The sequence below is a fragment of the Acomys minous genome, assembly GCF_964271855.1.
Source record: "Acomys minous genome assembly, chromosome: 12".
Classification (NCBI taxonomy): Eukaryota; Metazoa; Chordata; class Mammalia; order Rodentia; family Muridae; genus Acomys; species Acomys minous.
Window position 1 is genome coordinate 6,509,093 of NC_140493.1, and position 27,298 is coordinate 6,536,390.

The 27,298-nt window shown below is 46.8% G+C and overlaps 1 long non-coding RNA gene across 1 annotated transcript in view; it reads right to left on the reverse strand.

Moving 5' to 3' along the window:
• The window catches only part of LOC311579086, a 55,997-nt gene that overhangs the window by 26,102 nt on the left and 2,597 nt on the right, over positions 1 to 27,298 (reverse strand). Inside the window, exons 2-3 of the long non-coding RNA XR_014773049.1 lie at positions 1,397 to 1,521; positions 795 to 1,028 (exon numbers count right to left, since the gene is read on the reverse strand). This is a non-coding gene — a long non-coding RNA (uncharacterized lncRNA). The remainder of the gene's footprint in view (positions 1 to 794; positions 1,029 to 1,396; positions 1,522 to 27,298) is intronic.

Consider the following 27,298-nt stretch of genomic DNA (forward strand, 5'->3'; position numbering starts at 1 on the left):
TCTTCTTCTGGTCCTCCTCTTAAGAATCCATATTAATGTTTTATCCATGACCTCAAAAAGAGAGAGAGAGAGAGAGAGAGAGAGAGAGAGAGAGAGAGAGAGGCCTGATTGGTCCCTTAGTCAAGAATTAATAATAAATATTATTATTATTATTATTATTATTATTATTATTATTATTATTATTATTTAACTCAAAACACCAATCCTATCCCCTTCAACCTCTGTAACTTCTTTTTCTTTCTTGTACAAGCAGATGATCTCATGTGACCTGTATCCCTTCCGAGGTCCTGGTTGTCTGCCTGGTCTCCAGGGAGAAGTCAGTGTTTGGGTACTTAGTCACTCTTTGTCAGTTGACAGGCTGGCTCTGGGAAGGGAGGATTTTAGTCTTTGCCTCTGACTTTTAGAAGCCAGTTAGAAGTGACGTCTGTCCTGAGAGCAGAATGTCAGGCGATGAGTGACAGCTGCGTCGGAACTGGACCCTGGAGACTGGACCCCGGAGACCCCGAAGACCTCGGAGACCACAGGCAAAGGACAATGAACGATAGGTCTAGACAAATAAAGTAACTTCTTCCAAAGCAAGAAAACACAATTCAAAAAGCACCATACGTACCCATATAAATAACATATAGTACCTTAGGAAACCAGTGTGCTAGGTCTTAATTATGTCTTTATGTTTTCACAGAAATTAGATCAGGAATAGAAATCGAATGCCTATGGTGTTTCATTTGCATAGCGATAATAATAATATAGCTTGTGATTTGGAATATTTGGCAAGAATTTAATAAATACTTCACCAGTGGGTGGAAATCTCCATGAGACAACACTGGCGCTTTCTTCGGTGACTCACTACGGCTGGGAAGCCAGGATGAGATCGGCCACTCTGCCCTTCTCCCAACGCTATCGCAGGCTCCGCTAGGTTTGGCTTTTTTGTCCATCCCAAACAGCCAGGCACAAGAGCGCATGCGCTGATGCACTGGCCAGCTCGGAGGTACCACAGAGGTCGGCCAAGGGAGACAGCAAGATTCGTCCTTTTTGGCAACACAAACGAGAGCTTTGTTTAATCCTCAGTTCGGAGGACTCTTCACCCACCATCCTTAACGTATATTATAATTTTAATTAAGAATTAAGTAGGAGCTGAGGATCAAAAGAATATGGCTGATGATATATCCTAGAATCCATTAAAAAAAAAATCGATACTGAGCACGCACATTGACCTGTCTTCCGGGTACTTCCGGAGCTATCATGTGCTCCAGATAGCTCAGTGCTAAGAAGGCTTTGGTCTTTAGACCAGCAGGCACGTTTCCTGAATCAGGTATTGAATTTAAACATTAACCATCGTGATGTCACCAAGTCAAAGCTATAAGCAAGCGGGGGCCCCAATGCCACAGTCAGTTACCGCTTCTGAGAGCCACGGTGGTCCATACCCAGGCTTGAGAGCCACGAAAGCCAGCACAAATGACCCAGCAAGGGAGTCGTCCTTGGCCTCTTCTGAGCTCACCTTCTGCTCTCTTTCTCCAGATCCTTCACAAAAATAAATAAATAAATAATAAGTAAATAGCAGCAAAAGCACTCGGTTCTCTTCTCCACTTGCCCAGTGGACGGGCCTCATAGTCAGATGCTGTCGATGCTCAGCTCTACTGTCTTTGGAGAGGGGCTGAACATAGTGAGAAGTGCAATTATTGGAATAGAAATAAATCTCCAATGTTGGGAAAAGCCCCTCCGTGTTATTTAGACAACATGCTTGCCGTGCAGGCTCCGTTTCCCCGACTGTTATGGCAATAGGCTGGTGACCAGCTCCGAACCAGACCGGTAGATCCTGACAGAGGAAGTGGGGTAGAAAGGCCAGGGGTGGACGAGACCTGTCAGAAGACAGGTTTCAATGAGACTGCTCATTTAATTGGGGGGAACAACGGCTGTTTAACTTTTGGGGGTGGGTAGGGGCTTTCGGAGTGAGTGGGGATTGAGTGTACACTATTGGCCAGGTCAGGGTGCAGGGGATGTGTCATTTGCATAAAGAGAAACTCCAGGTGCTCTGGGACATGACCTTATAGAGGAGAGGAAGTTTAACCTGGCTACCAGGCTATGTGACCTGCTGGGGATGAGGGGATGCATAGGGCTATGAGGCTAGGAATACCCGGGCCCAGGGCAAGGGGCATCGATCCTACTCCCGCAGATCTCAGGACCAGACTTCTGGGGTTTGGATACCCCTTGATTCCGCCCCCCTCTTTCTCTGGCCCGTTTCTCCCAGTCCCAGGGTTCCTTGGCCCCACAACATGTTAGAAACAATAACTAAATCCCAGACAAAACAAGGTAAGCCATCAAGCCAAGCAAAAATCTAATCACAGAGAGCTCGAGCCTATGCTAACTCAGGGGGAAAAAAAACGCCTAATGCAAATTAATGTCTAAGAGCATTTGCAAATTCCATCACACATGTCTATCTCTGCCAAGTAATATTCTAATTATTATTTTATTAAAATAAACACTGGCTCTCATACGCTGCATTGACATGCTCTCTCACTCTCCAACTATTCGTCCTTCGCCTACTGAAATCTGACTCTTCTCAGTGGTTGTTTTCTTTCCCTCAGAAAAAGCATCCAATCTCCCCACAAGTTTCATCAGCATTAACACAAAATGCCAGCTCCCCTCGTCCACCTCTCCGGTATCTACAGATTCAATCGAACGTTCTTATTTGTATAGAGCATGTATGAACTTTTTTCTTGTCATCACTCTCAAAACAATACATAGTAGCTACTGGTGTGGTGTTTACATTATATCACGTGTTATATGCGTAATGGGAAGATGCTCTCAAGTACGTACGAGGTGCTACCAGGCATCTGGATCTTGTATAAACATTAGGAGCTTTATATAAAGGACTTAAGCATCCTTGGATTTTGGTATCCTTGGGGGGGGGGGAGGGCCTTGAAACCTCTTTCCCAAGGTCGGGCAGACTGGGTACCGGTAAACTATCCTACCTGTCCACGTCTCAGCTCCATTGCCCTAACTTGAGCCAAAAGCATCTTCCTCTAAACCACTGAAACAGCTGACAAAATTCATTCTGTCCCTTCCCTTCTTTCCGTCTTCGAAGTCACTCTCCGACAGCCACCAAGATGACCGTCACACAGTTCTACATTCCCATGACTCAGGATAAAATGTGGACTAGTCCTGTGCCTGGCCTGTCACAGCCACACTTATGCCGGGGTCTCCCTCTCTGTCCCTTGTCATGTCCACTCCCTTGGTACTCTTGGCCACTCTCTCACTCTGACCCCTGACCGTCCTCTCCACACGCAGACCTCTTGGAAGCGCTGGTTCGGCCCTCACTCGGTTTTAGGTTCAGGCTCAGTACTCACAAAGGAGAGGTTTCTGTTCCACTCCTTCTAAAGCAGCCTCAAGTCCCAGGTCGCCTTTCACTTCACCCTGACTAGTTCCCCTATGATAATCTTAAATAAAACCGGAAGAAGCCATCAGTCTGGAGAGGGTCCAGGGCTGAGCAAACAGACCAAACCGTTAATTCACACAAACTGTGCTTTGGTTGGTCCAAGGGTGCCCTGTGGCCAATTATCTAATATTAGCCAATTAACTAGTTAAGCTGTAATCAGTCGGCTGGCTGTTCAAGCTGTAGGCAATTAAGTTGTTTTCTATGCCTCATTTCCACCTTCCTAGAGCTGGAATAACATTGCTTATTAAAATTCTGGTAAATTATCCTTTATTTTCATTTGCCAAATAAACTCTCTCCTAAATCTAATTTATCTAAAGACTCTGCCTTCTCATGGCTTCGGTGCAATTACCAAGAGTCCTGGCCAGAGCTCCTGTTCCTGGGAGCAGCAAGAAACCGTGAGGATGAGGAGACAGCTCCTGAGTTTACTGGGCTCTCTCTGCTGCAGTGAGAGATTGTGGGTCAGTCTTGCCCAGAGTCTGAAATCCCATGGATTTATTTTTTGAGTTTTATGAGTTTGTATGGATAAATGTTTCTATCCAGACTGGGGTTTTGAACTCATGAGAGAAACATGATTGGCGCCTGAGGAGACGTCTCAATGTTCCAAGCTGGCCAGACAGGGTCAGACAAAGCAAAGTTGCATAGTTAGGTGAGGTGCTCAGATCTCAGGGAGCCACGGCTCGGGCTGCCGTGCACGCGTTTAAAGCTGGTCTCTGGGGAAGGTGCTTCTCCTGCCTTGTGGGCAGCGCCTCAATGCTGCAAGTTGCTGGCTCAGCTCTTCCTGCAGGTGCAGGGAAAGGCAGAGCATGGGCTATGGTGCGCTTTTCGCAAGGACTCATATCCCACCATGGTTCCACCTGATCACGTCCTTTGAACTTACCAAGTTTTGCCCTCTACTCTTCTTCAGTCTGTAGACTCTCACTTACTAAAATGGAGTGAGTATGTATTCTTTTCTTTCCAAAGTATGGTTGCTGGGGCTTTTTTTCTTTTCTTTCTTTCTTTTTTTGTTTTTGTTTTTGTTTTGTTTTGTTTTTGTTTTTGTTTTTTTGTTTTTTGTTTTGTTTTTCAAGACAGGGTTTCTCCTGTCCTGGACTCACTTTGTAGACCAGGCTGGCCTCGAACTCACAGAGATCTGCCTGCCTCTGCCTCCCAGGTGCTGGGATTAAAGGCGTGCGCCACCACGCCTGGCTAGTACGGTTGCATTTTAAAAGTGGAATTACTAGCAGAGCAAAGGAAGGGGTCTGAGAAGGCATCTATCTATCCATCCATCCATCTATCATTTATCAACCTATCTATCTATTTTGGGTTTGTTTGTTTGCTTGCTTGCTTGCTTGCTTGCTTGCTTGAGACAGGGTTTCTCTGTGTAGTCTTGGCTGTCCTGGAACTCAGAGATCCACCTGCCTCTGCCTCCTGAGTGCTGGGATTCATGGCATGCGCCACCACCGCCCAGCAACCACTGTTCTTCATTAAGAACATGCATGATCATTTTTTTTTACAGCTTCAGAAGCCAACCTCAAACAAGTGAAGTCACCATGTCAGGCTGTGGCCACTGGCTCTCAGTGATTGCTCTGGGATTTGAACTTGGTCCTGCCGGCCCCTAAATCCCAGTCTCTTCCTGTTCTAAAGCCACACTGGTTCCCAGACCACGCCCTCCCTCACAGGAATCCAATCTGCAATCAAGAGAGCAATGTCATTGGCAAGCTGCTCGGTGGGCCACTCTTTCCCAGCAAGCTCTCCCTTGGCCCACAAGAGCCTTTGGCGCTGTGGGGAGCAGCTGTACCCCAGCCTTATATTTCAGAGGAGAGACTGGAGCCACGTGTTGGGAGCCACACGCTGAGTGTTAGCAGGACATGCCACATGGACAGCAAGAAGTAGAACATGTCGCCGGGGGCCCGTCTTCTGTTCTGAGCTGAACCAGGCCTCAGGCCCCAGGGCCACTCTTGCCAACTGTCCCCTCCTGCAGTTCTAGCACCAGCCTGCAGCAATGGTGGCAACCTAGCTAGCTGGCGAAGGGCGAAGGTAGAAGCAACAGGTGCAGGGATGGGGGGAGACAGGCTGTCCTGGCACTGAGGCACTGGACGAAGGCGGCTCATGGAGTTTGGGAGAGGCTGGTCTCCAATCAGCCTGGGCCTGAGCATCTTCTACCGGTTGTGGAATTTGGAGTCTTGTCAGAGGTACCAGTCCGCCTACAGCTTTTCCACAGGATCGAACAGGGAGGGGTTGTTACGTGGTGGTATTTCTGTTACTACTCCACTATTTAACTCCAAAGTAAGGCTCTGAAGGGGTGAAAGGCTTCTCTCCCTCCCCACCCTCTAAACTCAGGTGACTTTCTCCCGGTGTATTTTTAGCCTGCATAGGAAACACTAAAGACAAGGAAGCTGAAAATGTCACTGAACTTTTACCTGTAACAATGCCAGCAATGCTGACATCTGCCAGCAGTGACACAGAGCCAAGCGGACAGCTTTTCTGTGTGTGTGTGTGTGTGTGTGTGTGTGTGTGTGTGTGTGTGTGTGTGCGCCTGTGAATTGCACAGCTTCTTTTTCATTCAACCCAACAACCCCATAAAGGGTTTTTACAATGCCCGAGGATTACTTTAGACATCATGTGACTCTGAGACAGGGCACAGCAGCACACTTCACGTCTAGAATCCACCCATTCTAGAAGAGGCAGTAGGGATGGCGTCTCAGTGTTGTTCCCACTGACTGAAGAACAGAGCCGTGAAACGGAGTCCAGCAGGGTTACCTGTAGGCCGAGCAGCTGGACTTCCGCTGTGCGCTGCCCTGGGGCTTTCCTGTGCTCTGCACCTTGCCAGGACAGCTTTAGACCATCAGTGTCTAGTCATGCAAAGTCGTGTATCGACATTTTGGTCACTAATATGAATCAGTACATTCGAGTTTGAATTTTTTTCCCCGCGGGATCTAAGTGACGAGCATCGTTCTGTAATATTTTCTTCCTTCATAGGGGCAAATCCACAAGAGATGACATTTCATCTCACTTGATTAGATAAATCAGAATGAATGCTTTCGTTCAGATGGCAATCTTTAAGGGTGACACATTTCAAACCATGGTGGCCTGGAAAGGGGTAAAGCATACAATGGGCACCTGCTGACTAGGGAAATAGGAGGGGGCAACTGTCCCTCCCACTGACCAGTCCATTCCACTGAATGCAAGATTCCACTGAAAGCAAGGAAGCATGTGAGGAAGCCATTCATCTATTTGTGAGGCTCTGTCCCATCACCCTGAGGCTTCTTCCTAGGTGCCACCATGCGACACGGACTCACTGAGACACCAGGCATCAACAGGAGCCTTGGTGAAGGATGCATCTGGGCTAACAGGAAGTGCCTTAATGGGCTCCAAGCACCTGGCTCAGCTCACTGTGACACATATTTGCATTGCTGAAAACCCAAGTGGGAGGCTAGTTCAGTGGCCAGACATGAAAGTGGTCCACAACAAACCCAGAAACATGCTACAAAGGAGACATAGGAGTCTGGAAATAAAAGCCTGCCAATGCTCGCCATCCACCTCGCCACTGTGGTCCAGAGGAATGGGATTCTCAAATAAACATGTAGGGAATTTAATAGAGGACCTATGAAATCGTCATCAAATCAATCTAAGACTTAGACAAGAAAGTTACCAAAATGGATGAAAGTCTCAGAAATTTAGAGGGAAAACATCAAAAGCATTGTGTGGGGAGGTAGGAGGGGGGAGGAAAAAGGAGGAGAGGCAGGAGGGGGAAGGCAAGTTGGGGGAAGGAAGGAGGGGGAGGCAAGAGGGGGGAAGCAGGAGGGGGAGTGCAGGAGGGGGGAGGAAGGAGAGGGAGGAGGGAGGGGGAGGCAACAGGGGGGAGGGAGGAGGGGGGAGGGAGGAGGGAGGAGGCAGAAGAGGGGAGACAGGAGGGGGAGGAAGGAGAGTGAGGCAGGAAGGGGGAGGCAGGAGGGGGAAAGGTAGGAAGGGGGCAGCAAGGACATTGAGATGCTGGAAAAGAACCAAGCAGGAATAAAAGAATCAATACAAGCCAATAAAGAGCATCAGAAAGCATCATCAAAGACAAGCCAAACAGAAGGACAAATGTCAGGGATGGGCAAAGTCAAGGCAACAACACACTGAGATGCATATAAAATGAACATGACCAAGACATCCATGAACTCTGGGATGCATTCAAACAGCCATGCCTAAGAGGCTATGAGGTAGAGCGATAAAGTCACGTGACTTAGACAATCTATTCAATGAAATGACTATGAATTTCCCAAACCTATGAAGAGATAAAATAGTCGAACCAAGGAAATATTTAGAACTCTGAATAGTTATGGCCAGAGAATGCCCTCTCCATAACATGCTGTGACAGATGCAGAAAAGACTCTGAACAAAGTTCAACATGCCCAAGTGATGAAAGTCTGAAAAAAAGTAGGAATTAATGGTACATGCTACAGCATCATCAAGGCTTTATACAGTAAACTCACTGTCCACACTAAGTGGGGGGAAACGACCGCATTTTCTCTAAAGTCCAGAACAAGAAAAATGTGCCCACTCTCTCTAGTCTTACTCAACATAGTGCTCAAAGTCTAACCTATAGAAGAAATGCAAAAAAAAAAAAAAAGTTATAAAAAGAGCAAAAATAAAATAAGAAAAAGTCAAATTATACCTATATACAAATGGCATGATTCTATACCCAAAAGACTCCAGTTTGGGGAAGAAAAGGTTTGTTTGGCTTACATTTCCACGTCATAATCCATCACTAAGGAAGTCAGGGCAGAAATCACAAAGAAACACTGCTTGCTGGCTCACTCACTCGTTCATGTTTTGGTAGCTTTCGTGCAAAGCCCAGGACCACCTACCTAGGGTGGCTACCACGCACAGTAGGCTGGGCCCTCCTGCATCAGTTAAGATGAGGCCCTGAAGACACGCCCATAGGTCTGTCTGATCTAGGCGATTCCTCAGCTGAGGCCTCTCTTTTCAGATGACTTAAATTGAACAATTAAGGCTAACCAGGATACATGGTGTTAAAAAGCTTCTGCACAGCAAAGAAAAGTGAGCTGCCAGCTCATACAATGTGAGATGATTTCTGCCAGCTTCAGACAGGAGAGAGCATCTAGAAAATATAGAAAACTGAACATATGAAACACCAAAAGGCCTGCTACTCAATAAATGGGCCAGTGAACTGTAGCTGTATTTTTTTCCACTTTATTTGAGTTCCTAGATCTGTCATCCTTCCCCACCCCAATCCCTTCCAACCCCCGCCCCCCAACACTAGGTAGGCGAGAAAGAAGGTTAGAGGGGAAACGGGGTAGACCTCGTTAGACTACTTCCTGCTGGTTAGGGGACAATAAGTTCCTCGGGGCAGGCATGACCTTTGCTATCAGGATATTCAATTTCTTCTTCTCTTCTCTTCGCACACGCCCACTTGACAAACTGCAACCAACAGCAACCAGCCACCAGCCAACAACAGGAACCCTGTCTCTCAGGGTCTGAACATTTACATATCCTCTGAAAAGTTCCCAGAGTTCCTAAAGTCACACACTTGCAGAAACTATCTGCAGCTAGCAAAACCACGCCCCTCCTAGAGCATGAGCGAAATCATTGTCAGCAACTGTGGACAATCTGAAGCTGCCCCATATTCTGCACCTGGGATTACAACAAAAACATTCATATACCATAACTTGGTTTTTTTTTTTTTAAAGAAACCAAAATTTGGGCCAGGCGTGGTGGCGCACGCCTTTAATCCCAGCACTCGGGAGGCAGAGGCAGGTGGGTCACTGTGAGTTCGAGGCCAGCCTGGTCTACAAAGTGAGTCCAGGACAGCCAAGATTATACAAAGAAACCCTGTCTCAAAAAAAAAAAAAAGAAAGAAAGAAAGAAAGAAAGAAAGAAAGAAAAGAAACCAAAATTCTCACTACATTTTATCCCAATAAATGGCTTTTTCTCTATTATCATTAAACTATATACAATAAGAAGAATTATAAGAACTATCAGGTAAGAATTATATTTCCAATGTCCAGTCAATTTGTATTTAGCAATCTTAGAGAAAGTACTCCACTATCTATCCTGTCTTGGTAAGTCCGAAGTTTTGTACCTAAATTACTTTATCATAACTTGCATTTACCACCTTTAAAACACATTCTGAGACCCTAAAACACTTTCTTGGATTCTTCACAACTTAATCTTTTATGTTCTTATAAGCTTATACCTCTCTTTTGTAAGCTTTTTTTCTATCTGATAACAAGGAAAACTGTAAGACCATAACTATCCAGTCTTCAGCCCCGTCAGAGACCTAAGGAGGATAAATAGTACCTGAGTAAACAGGAAATGCCGAGCAAGCAGCTTCCACAACTATAGAAACGATAGAGGCAGCTGGCTGCTTGGATGGTCATCCGAGGTTCCTCTGTATTGACAGGGCATCCAGTCGTCAGCTGACAGGCCCAGAATATCTGACAGACTTTTCTGTGAAACAGGAATTTTGAAAGACTGGCCTACCTTATTTTGGCAAAATTGAAAAGTCGACTTCCCAGTGTCCTGCTTATCCACAGTTTGGACAGTATGCTGTCAGCAGTTAAGGTAAGGGCAGTATTTTCCCTTTGGCTACCTTTGCCATGTTTAAAGCAACCATCAACTTCTTTGAAGCAGACTGAGGTGCTGCCAGGAGCTGAGGTGTCTCTCTGTCAGAAGAGTCCTATATTACTAAGACATCTTAAATATTCTGTATATCTAAATGGACAACTGTTGCTTGTTTCTAGTGATTTACTTTTTGCTTAACTTTGAAGACATATACAGGAGGTTAAATAAAGATAATTTCTATAGTTAACTTAACTAGTACCTAACAAGACTACAAGTTTGATTATTTAAAGGTTACTAATTCTTAATTATCCTAAATGTTTACAATAGTAACTTTTAAGAACTAGAACATTATATTATATTTTAAATGAGTTGTATAGCTGGGCGGTGGTGGCGCATGCCTTTAATCCCAGCACTCAGGAGGCAGAGGCAGGTGGATCGCTGTGAGTTCAAGGCCAGCCTGGTCTACAAAGTTAGTCCAGGACAGGCAAGGCTACACACAGACACCTTGTCTCGAAAAACCAAAAAAAAAAAAAAAAAGCAAAATATAACCTTAAATCTCTATCAATATACAATAATCCATGCCAATGTAAAATATTTGAGACGCGTTGCTTTCCTAGTCTAAAAGGAAACACAATAACAAACTAAGAAGACGGTGTCTACAAGGAAGAATTTGAATAATTAATAAACGTTTTTAAGTGTTCGGTATCCATAACCACCACAAATTCTCACTATTTGGAGATTCTGCCTCACACCAATCAGAATGGATACCATTGGGGGGGAAAAATTCCAACAAATGCTTAAGAGGCTGTGGAGAAAGAGGAATACTTGTTCCCTCTCAGGAGTGTAAGCTGGTAAGGCCTCTATGAAAATCAATGTGGATGTTTCTCAAGAAACTAAAAATAGAGTGGCCACGTGGCCCAGCCAAGGCACTCCTTTACATATATACAAAAGACTGTTCCCAGCCACTGAAGTGCTTGCACGTCCAGGTTTCTTGCTGCTGTATTCACAATAGCAAGGAAAAATAGCCTAGATGTCTATCAGCAGACGACACACAGGCACAGTGGAATTTTATGCAGCCATAATGGAAAAAAAAAAACATTTCAGGAAATACATGGAGCTGCAAATACCAAATTAACTGAAGAATTCCAGACTCAGAAAGAGTGGAAGTTCTCTCTTGGGAGCAGAGACTAGCTTTCACTTTTTATACGTGCATATTTATGTGAATGTGGACTGAGGTCATGAGACTTAGAAAGGGGTTTAGGAGGGAAAAAAAAGAGAGAGGCTTTAAGAAAAAGGGTGGGGAGGGTAATGGGGGTTGCAGGCAGGGGATGGGGTTAGGAAATTGGGGGAAGGGTGTCAATGAAAACAAAGTATGCATGAAAACGCCATAAGGAGACCTGTGACTTCGTATGTTAAGAATAGACTAAGGGTTAGGAGGATGGCTCGGTGAGTAAAGACACTTGCTGAATGAGCCGGGCAACCTGAGCTGAATAGAGACCCCCCAAGGAGGAAGTAGAGAACTGACCCCCTCAAGGGAATCCACACTAGTGTGTGCAGCCTTCCAGGTACAAAGCGGGACCTCAAGCTCCATCCTCCAATGCCAGAACTCCCTTCTCCCACGGAGGCTGGAAGCAGACCCAGAAATCCACAAATAGGCCTAAAATAAACCTCGACCCAAAGCAAGAACAGTCTTCTTTTAGTTTCCTCTGGCTAAGAAAAATACAAATTAGGAGTCTGCACTTGTTGTGCATATAAAAGTTTGCATAATTCATTACAGTTTTAAGTATCAACAGTTTCACACCGTTTGTCTTTGCACCGCTATGATGAACAGCATGCCCAAAACCACGATGGGGAGGAAAGGGTTTATTCGGCTTACACTTCCATATCCTGGGCCTTCACTGAAAGAAGTCAGGGCAACCTGGAGGCAGTTGCTGGTGCAAAGGCAGCATGCTTTCTTACTAGTTTTCTCCTCATGCCTTGCTAGGCCTCTTTTCTTATAGATCCCAGGATCACTAGCCCAGGCATGGCACCACCCATCATGGGCTGGGTCTTCCCCCACTAATTAAGAAAATGTCCCACAGTCTTGCCTACAGCCTAATCATATGGAGGCATTTTCCCAACTGAGGCCCCTCCTCTTTGATGACTCTAGCTTGTGTCAAGTTGGCACAAAACAAGACAGCGTACCGTGTTTCCAAATTTCAACCTATTTTAACAATATATATCTTTACTTATACTGTAAGATACAGTACTTTCATCCATAAGGTTTTATAAATATGTATAGTCAAAGATCAAATGGGATTTTTTTCCCCGTCTTTTTAATTACTCTGCTAAAACAGGAGGGATTACAAGCCAGTCACTCAACCTGACATGCCCTCTGTTGTCAAGCTTCCTATATGACATGGAGACTTGCCTCCACAGTCTACAAGGAGCAAAGGAAAACAGCTGGGCTGAAGTTTCAGAGCAAGGTCTTGGCAAACTTAAGAAATAGTTTTCCTGTTGTCTCAACCTGGCTGGCGATTGCTCTAGAGCAAGGACCCACTGTGGCTGGACACCTGACCTGCAGAATTCCTTAAAGGAAGGGAGCTGGGCGGCAGGAATGTATCACACACTCTGCAGGGAAACAAAAAGTCCTGGATGTGGCCCATCTCTCAAGGAGTTGTCCGACTAGCTAGGTCACTGAAGTACTTCTAAAAATATGTCGTCCGGATAACTTCCCTGGCCTTGTTCTCATGAGACAATTGATAGACAAGAAATAGCCATCAGCAAAGTTTGCTTTGAGAAAATTACAATATTTACTCCGTCTTTTTTGTTGTTGTTTAGTTTTGTTTTTGTTTTTTGAGACAGAGTTTCTCTGTGTACTCTGTGTAGTCCTGGCTGTTCTGGCTTCACTTTGTAGACCAGGCTGGCCTCGAACTCACAGCAATCCACTTGCCTCTGCCTCCTGAGTGCTGGGATTAAAGGTGTGCACCACCACACCCGGCTAGTCTTTATCGTGTGATTCTTATGCATGGAGCCTTCCACTGGATTTCAATGCTAAACTGCAGGCCAAGATTTGTATTTGTATTGTATTGTAACATTTCATATAATAGGACCATTTTCTAAATCAAGCATTAGGAGCCTTCATATTTCCCCCCCTGTAGTTTTAAATTTACAGTGTGTTCCTTCTAATACTATGTTCTCAAGTGTCCCCACCGCTCCCTTCCCACCCCCTGCCAGCATGGCGACCTTACTAGGTTCAAGAATATCTCTTGGAAGCTGCTTGTGTCCAATAGCACTTTCTAGAATTGCACGTATCATTTGCTTAACATGCTTTTACATTCCACTACGCCAAAGGCTAATGGTTACAGATACAGCATTAGGCAGGACAGACATATTTCTGTCTCTGCAGAAATGGCTGCCAAAATAGAGTTGGACAGGAACCCGGGGGCACCAAATGGGAGAGCAACAGAGAACCCTGGCTGTGGCCAAAGCGGAGGTTCCTGCAAAAAGAGGAACCTCGTCCCAGAAACAAGAGCCAAAGCTCTGCTCAGGCCTCAGTTCGCGGCATGCACGGTTCCCACTGGGGCCCTGCAGCGCTCCAGCCTTCCGTGCACACCTGAGCACATTCGGGTGCTCATCATGCAGAGGGTAGTGCGGTGTGTTCTTCCAATAGTATCAGCAGAGCCCGGCCAAGTGCTGCCTTAAGCTTTTTATGCAGAGCTGTGGGTTTTATTTTGCTTTGCTTTGCTTGCTGTTTGTTTGTTTGTTTGTTTTTTAGCAGGATTTGAATGTAGGCAGCCTAGCTTAGTCTTCGCTCTCTGGCCCTGACCTCTGTGGCTTTGCACCCCATACCCTACTTCCTTCCAGGAGCAACACACACACACACACACACACACACACACACACACACACACACACACACACGTTGACAAGGAGAGTAAGAGGAAGTGTTTCAGTTCTGGCGGTTACTAAACCCTGCAACAGGAAACTGGTGCAAGCCCAGCAAAACATGGAGTGCGCCCTGACCTAGCTGCACAGAACTCTAGCTCCAGGCAACCCTCAGGCAGATGCCATCGAGGCTCTGTGGTGCAGAGGGCTTCATATGGGCGTTTCCAACCCCAGAGGCAAAGAGGGCCCGTAGAGGAAAGGTGTATGTGCCTGGGTGGACGAAGGGCCAGATTCAGTGTGTCGAAGGCGATCTTCCTGCCAGAAGCTGCAGCTGCAGAGCTCATCCGCCCATGCTGCTGTCAAAAGGCGCAAAAGGCAAATCCCTTTAAACCTAGCAGCCTTAGGCAGCATCACCTGGAGTCTGGACTCAGGTTTCTCTCGGGCTGCTGAGGGTATGAGTGGAGACAGACACTCATTCCACAAAGAGGACAAAATTCTAATGGGCCAAGCAGCAGAGGTTGGTGTCACAAGTAGCAAGGGGTGAAAAAGCAGATACAAAGGCAAAGCGGCTGGTGGCTTCTGTGCCTTTCCCTGTAATTTTCAGTCACTGGGGAGATCAGTAGAGCCAAAGGGAACTGGTCCCCATCATGGTCTTTCATGTGCCTTTGCGTGTCAGGGTGAAAGTAGCGACAGCATCACTGTCATGATCAAAGTGGCCCATTTGATACATTTGGCTGCCATCTCTCTCCTGACTTCTCAAGGTGGTCATACAGCAATCTAATTTCCATTTGGTGGTATGGATCTTTAGTTTCGAGGCTCCCTTTAGGGGTAAGGCTATTTGGGAGCCAGCACAGAAACTTAAACTAGGGGGAAAGGATGGAATCCTGTTGTGTTTGTGGAGAAGTGTCCTGGAAAAGTAAACTATAGACCGAGGAAGGGAGGGGCATTTTAGCTCTGAAGTACAAGAAAAATTGCTTCAGGACCTGCAAGACAGGTAAAGGCACTTGTCACTGAGCCTGATGACCTGAGTTCAACCCTCTCAAACCCACATGGCAGAAGGAAAAAACATTCTCACAGCTTGTCCTTTGACTTCTGTATGCACACTATGATGTGCGTGCCTCCCCATACACATACAATAGATACCTAAGTAAATAAATGTGAAATATTTGAAATAAAAAATTTATTGCTTCAAAGAATAGAAAGAAAACCACAGCTGTTGCTTATAAATATATACTGTAGTTTTATAATTTATTCCCACTCCGAGGATATGAGGGGGGGAAATTCATTATACTAAATAAGCCCTCCCTGAAGATCTGGTGCCCACTGGTTTCTGCTCTGTAGAAACAGACAGAACACGGTAGTAGAGCTCCTAACCAAGAAGGGGAAATCAACAAAGGCAGCAACTCAAATGAGACGCTCTCAGAAGGAGCTGTGCTGAGTTTAAAAAGTAATGACTTAGCTGGGTGCGGTGATGCATGCCTGTAATCCCAGCACTCGGGAGAAAGAGGCAGGCAGATTGCTGTGAGTTCAACACTAGCCTGGTCTACAAAGCAAGTCCAGGACAGCCAGGGCTACACAGAGAAACCCTGTCTCGAAAACAAACAAACAAACAAAGTAATGACATATAAAAGTAAAGGAAAATGAATCTTGTCCCTCTGGCTAAGGAAGGCGGCAGCACACACAGAGGAACTGCCCGCCATCCTGCCCGCTGAGGGGGTCACGCAGATAGAAACACCTTCAAATAACCTAAGATGTGAGAAATTGACAGCATAGCAGGCTAGGATTGTCATCGCGTGATATTTTTAGGACAGCTTATTTTGCAAGCTAGAATTACAGAACAGAGAGATGTAGTCAGTTAAAAGTATTTAAGGATGAGTTTCTGGCATGGGAGGGGATGACAGAAGGGTCATAGGCCATGACGACGAACCTGAAGAGACTACCATTTCCACAAAGACCTGGGTGCCACTTTAAGATGACATTTTAAAAAAAACTGACTTACGCCTCCACAGCCAGTCCAAGATGTCAACAAAAGGAAGTGCCTTGTGGAAGAGTTAAGAACAAGGGTCCAGAGGTATTCGAGGGAGAACAGTATCTCACTCGGAAAGGTTGCTGTGGTCATCATTTCGGCTCTGTATTCTTCACTAAAGGTCCTAACAGTGGGTGGGACCGTGAAATCCCAGGGCCACAGAATCTCCTGCCTTTGTGGCCTATGAGACGCAGCGATGCGGCTCCCATCTCCCTGGAACCTCATCATTGCTATAGGCATGTAGGAGGCTCAGCAGTAGCACTGGGCAAGGGGAAAACTGAGACGTGGGGAGGTCAAATATGTTTATGTGAACAGCAGTCAAGAGTACAAAGCCTGTGCTTTTCCTTCATCCCACCTTTAGGCCACAGGCTTCCATAAAACGAAATCTGAGTCCAGAGGTATTAAAGAAATGAAATCTCAGCTTTCCTGTCTCGCTCTGTCAAACCCATCAGAGGTTGCCTCAACTCTTCATGACTGTGGGCGTCCCCACATCTTCCTGCCGCTCAGTGGGGTCCCACTGTCTGCACAGAACCTTCTAGAAGAGTCCACACACCTTGCCTATATTGGCTCTAATCCAATGATTGCTCACTTCCTGGAGTCTTTCCTCTTTTGTTATCTATCCTTTTCCTTCTGGATATGATTTCTCTCATTTACTTACAACTGTTCGAGCCACCATGGCTTCTCTCTCTTGTGTTATCTCTACTGTCCACCACCCCCACGAGACCAGACACACAGACGATGTTCACTATAACTGTAAAGAATCTGCCCCTCTCCAGCCCACTCTCCTCGTGATTAACATCACCTAATTACGACCCTATAAAAAGCTATATCATCTATTGTGGGAGATGTATCAGTTTCATAAGACATGATATCTCAGGAGCCTGAGTTCCATTTCTGGCTTTGTTTGAATTAGATTTTTATCTTAATTTAATTTGTACTTTGACACTCTTCCCTTTTCTCGTGCAGCAACAGTTAATAGTATATGCTAGCATTTATGGAATGTTTATCATGTGCTAGGCGTGCTGTACATCCTGTATATGTATTACTTCACTTAATCTTCAGTGTATTTCAAGTAACCACTCTCCTCGGTGTCCAGCCGAGGAGACCAACTTTCCCAAAATCACACAGCTAAGACTCTGATTCAGTTTCCCCATTTCTACAATGAGGGCATGTACAGTTGTTGCAAGTGTTACTCTAGTTTACGGTTGTAAACGGTGTGTGTTAGCTCACGGTTTATGGCATGCTCTGTCATTGCAAATTATTATCACTTTTGGCCTATCACCTCTGACCTTCCTTCCTCAGCCAGATCTCCATTCTAAGCTGCAGATGTTCACTCGCTGGCTACTTCAGAGGCACAACAGCTTCTTTCTAATATCCAGGACATTGTTTAAAATAATTGTTTTGCCAAATAATGAAGAAATGTGCCAGGATGAAAAGCTCCAACCTGCATAAAACATAATTGCACTTTGCACCATATACTTTAAGGTGGGCAAACACTCGGTGACTAATGCATAAATAAGTGCATGCAGAAAAATCAAAGAACAGAGCCAGGAAAGAAAGTGGACAGACGGCTGCGAAGCAAGGTCACGGGGCTTGAACTGATCTGTAGGAGACAGGGAAGGAGAAACTCAGGGCCACAAAATAAAAAGCACTTTCTGTTTTCCAGGTGTCATGTTTTAGCCTTCCCCTCAGTCACAACAAACCTCGTCTACTGAAATAAAATGAGTATTTCCAAAAAAATACGGGTTATGGAATCACCTAAGAAGCAGGTAGGGCCCACCTCCGCGGTGCGGCGGCCTCGTTAAAATGGAAGGAAGGAAGTTTATGGCCAGGCTTGTGTTTCGCCCTTGGTTTCCCACGCTTTTCAAAGCGTCCTAACTCCTTTTCTAACGTTTGGAAGGAAGTAAGGCAACGGTGAAAATAGATGCTCCGAATATCTAACCTAAATATTTACATTCTGCTTTTTTAGTTAAACAATTGGCTTTGTTCTTTAACGTTTAGGTCAAAATACTTACATGTTTTAAAACATCAATAACAGGAGGATATGGGTGGGGCTTTTCTTTCCCATTCCATAGTCTAAACTTACAGGTTTTAGCAAAAAACCCTTCACAAGAGAAGAATTGGGAGCTTTTAAAGCGTAAGGCGCGCATGCGCCCTGAAAATAAAGGGGAGAGGGAGACTGCTGGCTTTGCATTCTTTCCACACAAAAGCGATTCCCGCCCCCTTCCACTTCCCTCAGCTAATCCTGGCAGGCAGTTATAGCCCTGACATCATGGCCAGAGCATTCCCAGCCCTCTCACTATGTAGACTTGACCTCGGGGGCATCCAGGGGCTCTGTGCGCATCTGCATCGTCACCTCAGAGCATTCCTGCGACTTTGCAGTCCCCTACACACTGTCCCTCCCGACACAGAAATTAGACCCAGGCCACTGGGAGATGACACCTGGTACCAAGGATGTCACACCTCGAAACCATTAGCTTGGGACACCTGGCTTAGAGAAGCAGGAGAGACTGACTGTTCCTGTGAAGGTATCTGTTTTCCTTTCCATACATGCAAGCTGTCACCTTGAAGAACAGGGCTAAGTAAGAAGGACTGACTACTGGGGCAAAGCCCAGGAGGACTCTTTTGAGGTTGGGTCAACCTGGCCTGAGATCTGGAGGTAAAGGACACAACGCTGAAAGGACAACCAATGAGTAACAGATGCCCGGCTGCTCATATGAACTAGTCAACAGAATCAAACGGAATGAGATCAAGCGAGAAAGCGCTTTCTTTGCTGGCTTCGTTACACACGCCTGCTCTGGCCCCGAGCTGTGTGTCTGAACCTTGGAGCAAGCTGAGCTCTCCTCCCAGTTTCCAGAACTTCTCTGTCCACACAGGAAGCCAATGAGGGACAGGAAGTTAGACGTGTGGGATACCCAGTTGTACTGACCTGGGCACTTCCTAAGACTAGAATTGAGACTTGGTGATGAAGCCACCCCACTCAAAGGCCTTTTGCTGCAGAAACCGAAAGGAGGCATTTGCAGTCCCGTTGTCGCCTTTCTCAGACCTGACTTAAGCCTGCAGAACTGAGTCACTCACTGACCTTCCACCACGTGTCACATTACTAGTATCAAGTTCCACCTGTTTCAATACTTGGTTGATGACAAAAGTTTACCCCTGAGAGCTGAGTGACAGGGGCAGGTGACAGACTGGCCTCCAAACCAATTATAGGAGAGACCAAGAAAACTAGTCCCCTTACAGAAAAGGATTAGGAAGGCTGTGAGGCCAAGCAGGACCCAGTGGGCACCTTTGTCCAAAGCTACTTCTCAGGGTTGCCCAGGGTGGGTCCACGCAGCTGTTGAAGCGGCAGGGGCAGAGGGCATACGTTTACGTTGTCACAGAAAGAACGCAGGCCTGAAACGCCGAGGACAGCCCATGTATGTCAGAGCTGGCAAAGGAGGAGAAAGAACATACCACACCGATCTCTAAAGCAGACACAGGGAGTTCAAACTACCACAATCCTTTCCAGCACTCGAATTCTCTGTGGAGAAGCCAGCTTTGTCTGCCTTTGAGAGAGGGAAAGGCAATTCTGCTGTCTCAGAACATAACCTTCCTGCCACGTCAGCACATCCCAGACCTCTACGGTCCCCACTGTGGCCCATTTTGTGAAATCATGGCCATATTCCTTCCAGGGGCCAGGGGCTCGAGGTACAGTTGGTCACCTCACTCAGGTTCTCAAGAGTATTGTCCTTTTCTGTGCTGTCCCTTCAGTGAGCAGGTGGGGGGCTCAGAACCATTGACAACCATTTCATCAGCACTCTGCTGTGCAGTAGTGACCTTCCAAGTCTAAGAAGCAAAGAACAGTGTGGAGACTGATAAAGTAAACGATTACTAAAGACCACAGGGCCTGCGCTCTAGCTCACATAGCTGCTTGCTCTATGTGTGGTCTTGTGGTGGTATCTCTAGGGCTGTCTCCCCATCAGCCTGCTCCCGTCTCCTGCTTGATGTATCTTACACCGTGAGTGTAGTGTTTGGCACACAGTCTGCTTTCTTCTCTACCTGGAGCATCAATAATCAGTATTTCCATTAGTCACACACATGTTCAAGGTGTCACGTAATTCCTTAAAGGCACTTTTGTTCATAGACTGTGTACGTTCTCGTCACTATGGCCCCAGAAGAAAACATGAGTTGGTCGGTCAAGGTCACCAGGCTTGATTCTCAGTTTGTTTAAAGTCAGCCCTCCTTAAGTGCCTACGTGATGTTAATTCCCCCTCTCTCTCTCTCTCTCTCTCTCTCTCTCTCTCTCTCTCTCTCTCACACACACACACACACACACACACACACACACACACACACACACACTTTATAGGAGAGAACAAGTCTTTGGTTTGAGACTGCTTCAGTTCAGGAGTTGTCAATAGACTTGGGGTAATTAGCCTGTGCTTGAATATTCTGATTTTATTGACACCTTTCTTTAAAGTGTTATGAAAACCTTGGTAGGTACTGTAGCCTTTCCCTGAGTGATGAACATGTTCACTGAGTTTCCATCTGACAACATTTGGTCTTTTCATGGTCACCAAGCCTCCTTATATCCTTACTGCATTTTTGCCTTTTACAAAAGCATCTTGATCCTGGCACACAGTAAGCAAGAAAAGATGGAGGCCCTTTGCAAAGCAGAGAAACAACACAGGAAAAAGAGGAGAGTTTGTGTGAACCACAAAGATGGGTTTGTGAGATAAAGACAGAGCAGAAGTCCTGCAGGATGACTTGCACATTCCAGGAGCTCTAGTGGCTTTCCTCCCTGCCTCACAAGAATCTAGCTTTGGAGAAATTACACTGTTCCTTGCCCCCTTCAGGATTTAAGCAACAGCCCAAGACCAAGTGGTTAGAAGGAGAGAAAGAACAAGAGCCGAGTGTTTCCCCTCCTCCTCCACAGAGCCCCCTTCTAGGTACGGTTCCACACGCCACGGAGCAACTGGGCCGTCCACCTCAGTCATTCATCAAAAATGTGCTGAGAACCTACCACACTAAGCCCTGGGGACAAGCAAATTCTCATTGCCAAAGAATGTGAAGATTTCCCCCTCCCTCCTAAAAAGGAAAAAAAGATTAAAAGTCGGTGCGGACAGGTAACTAGGTGAGAGCACACCTTAGCGAAGATTGCAGATCCATGTGCACATCCTGTGCCGGCTCCTCACCAGCTGTGTGGCCTTGGGTTTCTGTGTTCTGGGTACAAGGCTCTCAGAGTGTGTGAGCGTGTCGTGATTAACTGAGATAGCAGTTTCTTTGTTCTTGTTTTTGGGGGGCTGCTGCCGTTTGCTTGTGTTTATTTCAATTGTGTGTCTGGACATAGTAAGGAGCCCAGTCAATGAGGCTCAGCAAGGGACTCTATGACTGGCCGCTCTTACCTCTACCTGGGGCTGAACCGAGGCTAACAGTAAGATACTACGATCCTTTCCCCTCCTGCTTCCATCACACAGCTGCAGGACACCCATCCTCTTGCCATCTGTTCCAAATGAATGGAGGAAAAATTATTGGTGGGCTGCAAGGGGCCTTGGAGTGCCTTGTTTAGTCAGCTCTACCCACAAGAGACCCTCTTAACTCCCTCTTTCCCTCCCTCTCCCACCTCCTCCCACCTTTTCTCCCCCCTCCCCCTTTCCCTCTCCCTCTCCCTCGTTTCTCGGGCTGACTTTCTTGTGAGCCACCACTTCTGAATTCCTTAAAACCAATGAGTCATGCGCCAGTCCAAACTTGTGCACATTCCTGTCCCATACAGAACCCTTGCCTAATAAGTTTTTAGTTAATAATAAGGCATCAGGCCAAGATTAGGGCTAAACTTACACACACACACACACACACACACACACACACACACACACACACGAAGGTATGCACGGAGAGAGCTTCCCAAGAAACACCCTTACCCATGATCTCTATACCTGCTTTCACACACACAACAGTGTAACATGTAGGGAGAACCTGGCCCCTATACAGAGCCCTTCTGGAAATAGGATATAGACACTGCTAAACATTGAGTGACAGGCATGTGAGGCTAAATAAAGTCCGGCACGTTGGCTTTGGGAAGGGAGAACGGAGCAGGACAGGACTCTGCCAGGGAAGGGAGCTTGAAGGGCAGTGGGGTGGCAAGCAACGATTTCAGAGCAGACAGTGGCAGCAAGGAGAAGTCCCAGAGATAACAGAGAGAGTGATCCCCTGGGAACAGAGGGGCGACTTGGAAAGCCTTTCAGGACACCCCATTACCTACCCAGGCAAAGAGGAGGCAGAGAGCAGAACAAACCAGACGAGAAGGGGACATGCCTTGTGCTGCACGAGTTGCCTGTTGGCCCAGCTTACTCACACTTACCTCAAATGGGACTGCGAAGGCCCCAGGCACAAAGCCGACCATGTCAAAGGCCGGAAATGAGCGGCTGACATCACATGGGCCACACAGGCATCAAGAGGTAAAGGGTTCTATCAAATACAGGAGCATCTAGAGAATTAGAGGACTACCTGCCTGGATTCTTTTTAAATTTTAAATTAATTTTCCCTAAGTGTTTTTAATGGCCATGCTTTGCCACATGCTACTGTTAGCTCTTAGTGAGCAGAAAGTATGCTTCGGCCTTCCGTATGATGATGTGTAGCACAGATACTCATTTTGACAGTACCTCTGTTCACTTGCTGACTAAACCAACCATGTTTCTGAATCAGATCTTAAGACTCACAGACATATCGCTTTCCAGAACCTTTGATTCACTCCTCTACATGGTGACAATCTCTACAGCAAATTAATGATGTCATCCCGAAAGCTTGTTCAATAGGATGGGCACTACGCTGGTGGGGGGGGGGGGGAGAGGGGGGAGACTGTTTCCTCAAGACATTTGGCAAGTCCTGAGAGGGGACTGAAGTCTGGCTCAGCTGTGCAGTCCGGCTCAGCCAGCCAGAATTGAGATGGGGATGAGGTATAATGTGCTTATTTAGCATATACAAGGATATGGGTTCAGGCACAACAGCAAAACGCATAGACACACACACACACACACAATCTTGCTTAACAACTGGCCAGAATTGCATGGGAGCAGAGGTGGGAGGGAGGGAGACAGGGAGGAAAGGGGGGGTGGGGGGGTGGGTGTTTCTGTACATAACCCTCAAGACCCACTTCACAAGGTCAGAATCAGACTCTTAAGCCAGCTAAACAGTTAAAGCCCTTTTCTCCCCAGGAATCAAGGCTAAATGAAGGTCAGATGTCTTCCGGTTCCCAAATACCCTTCCCACAACCCTCCCCTTGTGTGCTAAGAGATTTAAACAATTGAATCCTGAGGTCACTGATAGCCGGGCTCATCCCACAGGGTACAATCCTCTGTGTGCAGGGACACCTGCCACACACAGAGAGAGGGACATGGCACAGGCGCTTCCCGGATCACCCTCCAGCCCTGGCTCGCCTCCATGGGAACCCGCTGTGGCTGAGGAGCAAACCAGCCAACTTCAACAGGAGTCGGACTCTCTCAGCACACTGGCTCCGTGTTCCCCAGGATGGGACCTGGCCGGGCCACAGGAATAACACAGCAGCACCAGGAAGGCTAGTGTGTTCGCAGTGTTGTTTCTGGAAAGGTGGGCAAGCTGCGCTGGGGAACATGAGGCCACACGAGGCTGAAAGAGGCCCTTGTGGAAACAAAGCTGCCGCTCTACTTTCCCCCACGCAACCAGCGTGGAGCCCACTGCTCTTACACACCTCCGCCTTACTTGAACTCCTGAAATCCCACAACTACAGCCCTGAGAAGCCTGTGAGATAAGAACACTTGTCAACAAGAAATGAATAAAATAAGACAGTTGATACGAAGGGGCAAGTGGGATCTGAGGCCATGCAGAAATGGGACTGTTTGGGTTAGAGATAAGAGGCTCCTCGGGGGCTGTGGCACAGCCCAGACAAAACCAGAACAATGCTGACTGACAGAAACCCGCCTCCTGAAGAGTCCGACACTTGTGGGGTAGACGTGAGGATTGCCAGTTTGAGGCTGGCCTGGGCTACATACCAAGTTCAAGACTAGCCCAGATTAAGGCAGCAAGATTCAACAAAATGAAATCTAAGGGGGAAATGAATCTTTATCTTGCCTTTTCTTAAACAACACAGGATGGAATGCAGGTCGCCATATCTCCCAAGCTAGGAAAGATTTCGTCAGACCTCAGGGTTAGACAGACTTCTGGTGTCGTCCTCCAGCTGCTTTATCTTACTTAATACTGATGACACTTCCTTCCTTTCCTCCTTTCTTTCTTTGACAGGGTTTCTCTGTGTAGCCCTGGATACTCACTTTGTAGAACAGGCTGGCCTCAAACTTACAGAGATCCACCCTCCTCTGCCTCCAGGCATGCACCACAACACCCAGCCATTGATGACGACACTCTTAAATCTCTCCCTTCTTCTGTACTTGAAGAATGAATGAATGAATGAGTGAGTGAATTAATGAATAAAAAGGTGACTAAGTGAGTGAATGAATGAATGAATATTCAGATGTTTCTGTTGTTCTTGTGTTTGGAAGGCACAGGAGCTGAACCATCTTGCAGACTGACTCCCCAGGAGGACACTCTCTACAGCAGCCTTTGAACACCTTCACAGTGCTGCCCTTTGCACAGTGACACACCCTGATTTCCTGTGGACACCAGCTTCCCTCCTCCTCTAGTCACATGGCCTCGTCAATCCCTGGCCCTCTCCTCCCCACTTTCCCCGATTCTAGGCCTCTCCCTGATGGTCACCTCCACACTAAGTCTTAAAACTGTTCATGGTCTCTGTCAGTCAGCATTTTCTCACTGTGACAAAATACCTGGGAGAAACAACTTATAAGAAGAAAAGATTCCTCTGGTTCACGGTTCAGCACTTAGGTGGCACATTAACTGACCTGTTGGTGAGGATCCGTGGGGAAGCAAAGTGTCATACCAAGTCACCCTGCTTACCTGTCTGGTGGCAGCAAGGAAGCGAAGGAGAGTCAGGAAAGAGCCTGGGTCCCGAAGTTTGTCTTTGCTGCTTTGTGGGTTCTTCTTCCCACCTTTATGCCTCCCCTCACCCCCCACTGTTTCACCCCCTATCACTAGATAAGAAAGGATGGAGGGGGCGGGGGAGATCTAAATCTAATTTCTTTCTTCTTTGAGCACAACTAACAAACCGCAGCCTACCTCCCCAAACAACCAACAACCCTGCGTACTGGGACCCTCGCATTTATGTACCCTCTGAAAAGTTCCCAGAATTCCAAATGTCACACAATCACAGGAACTCTCTGCAGCTGGCAGAATGAAGCCTCTGCTAGAGCACGAGGCAAATCACAGTCAGCTGCTACAGACAGTCCGAAGCAGCCGCACATTCCCACCCCCGGGGGTCAAAATGAAAACATAGTCTTACACTATCTCTGTGTTTGTAAAGAAACCAAAATCCCAGAATTCTCATTACAGGGTTCCAGCCCTTCAAGTTCAGACCCCACTAAGCAACCAAACTTCTCACCAGGTCCCACCTCCTACCAGCCTTGCACCTTCTAAGCGTATCGTGGGCCAGGGACCGATCCTTTAGCACACAGCTGGGCCTCTAGACAAATTGCAGATGGAAATAGTAACATTCCCGTTCTTATGTTTCTTCAGTGCTGGGCTGGAGAACGGCGCAGTAGTTGGGAGAGCTTGCTGCGCACCTCAGCAGTTCTCAACCTGTGGGTCCCGACCCCCTTGCGAGCAAATGACCCTTTCATGGGGGTCGTGCAAGACCATCAGGAAACACAGATAGTTACATTACAACTCACTAATAGTAGCAGAATGAAGTAGCAACAAACATGATTTTATGGTCTGGGGGTTCACCATAGCATGGGGAACTGTACTAAAGGGCCATGGTGGTAGGAAGGTTGAGAACCCCTCTTCCAGAGGAGCCAGATGCAGTTCCTAGCATCTGCATGGCAGCTAATAAACACGCATAATTCCAGGTCCGGGGAATCTAACATCCCCATCTGGCCTCTGTGGCATCAGGTACACATGTGATACACACATATTCATGCAGGTAAACCAAACATACACATAAAAAGGTTTTAAAATATTTGATTCTTTTTCTCTGCTTTTGCTTGTTTTTGTTTTTGATATCCAATTAGAACTTTGGTCACTTTTTTTTTTTTAACCACTGTATTTTTAGTGGTTAAAATCAGCCATAAGCCTTCAATTCTGAGCTGCCAACAACTCTGAGCCTAGAGCAGAGGTCTCCAAAGGAGTATGCCGGTTGATTATGGCTTCTTAAACTGCAGGCTGCAGCTCCATCTAAGGTAACTACATGCAGAAGTCACAACTGTAAAATATCTCTGAAGGCACCGCAATGAAAACTTAACTCACAATCAAATGTACACAGAATCTCAGGAGTTTCCAGCAGATGACACGAATTGACCTACTGCAGCTTTGGCTCTGAACACACAGCGTGGACACTTCTGCACTGTGCCTGCATCACAGAGCACACGAGGCCAGCCAACACTGCCCGGAACACCTCAGCTCAGGGTCCAGATGTGCTCTGTGCCTGCATCACAGCACACGAGGCCAGCCAACACTGCCCAGAACACCTCAGCTCAGGGTCCAGATGTGCACTGCGCCTGCATCACAGCACACGAGGCCAGCCAACACTGCCCGGAACACCTCAGCTCAGGGTCCAGGTGAAATGTTCTGAACTACAGGCTTGTGCTGCACACACATATGGTCTGAGCCCAGTAGAAACATACTGGCTTAAGGAAAACAAAGACTGATTGGCTAATTTTGTTCATTGAAAATTTCATGCATGTATGCTATATTCTGATCAACGTCTCATACTTCCTGTCTCCTTTCCATCTCTATCAACACTGCCCATCCATACCAATCTCTTTCCCAGATTCATGACTTTGGGCTTTGTTATGTGACAGTTTTAGTGTAACCAGGGCCATCATCTGTGTGTTCAGATCAGAACTATTACGGCCTGGTAGGGTCGTTAGTATGTGCACGACTGAAGGCAGTGGTTTCCCCTCACCTTGGGCCTATCAGTTGTAAACAAGTTAAGCAACGGTGGATGAGCCATTCCACTTCTGACCGCTGCCGAGCCGTTCTTACGCAGACCCGGTGCAGGTATCCCCAGCTGCTGAGCTGGTAGCTGCAATGGCTGTGGGCTTGTCCAGAGGACGGTACCCAGCTGCCTGGGTTTTCGCAACCTGAAACGCTCCAGACATACCGGTGAAGACGAAATCTCCACTGGCAAACCGCTTCTGTCAGATTGGCAGGCAGGCAAGTCTACGGGACATTTTCTTGATGAACAATTGATGTGGGATGGCCCATATCAATGTGAGCAGTGCTACCCCGGGCACAAGGTCGTGGGTTGTAGGAGACTGACAAAGCGGACAAAGCGCACCTCTGCGGTCTCTGCTTTGGCTCCTGCCCTGTCTTCCCCCAGTGGTGGACTGCAGCCTGCA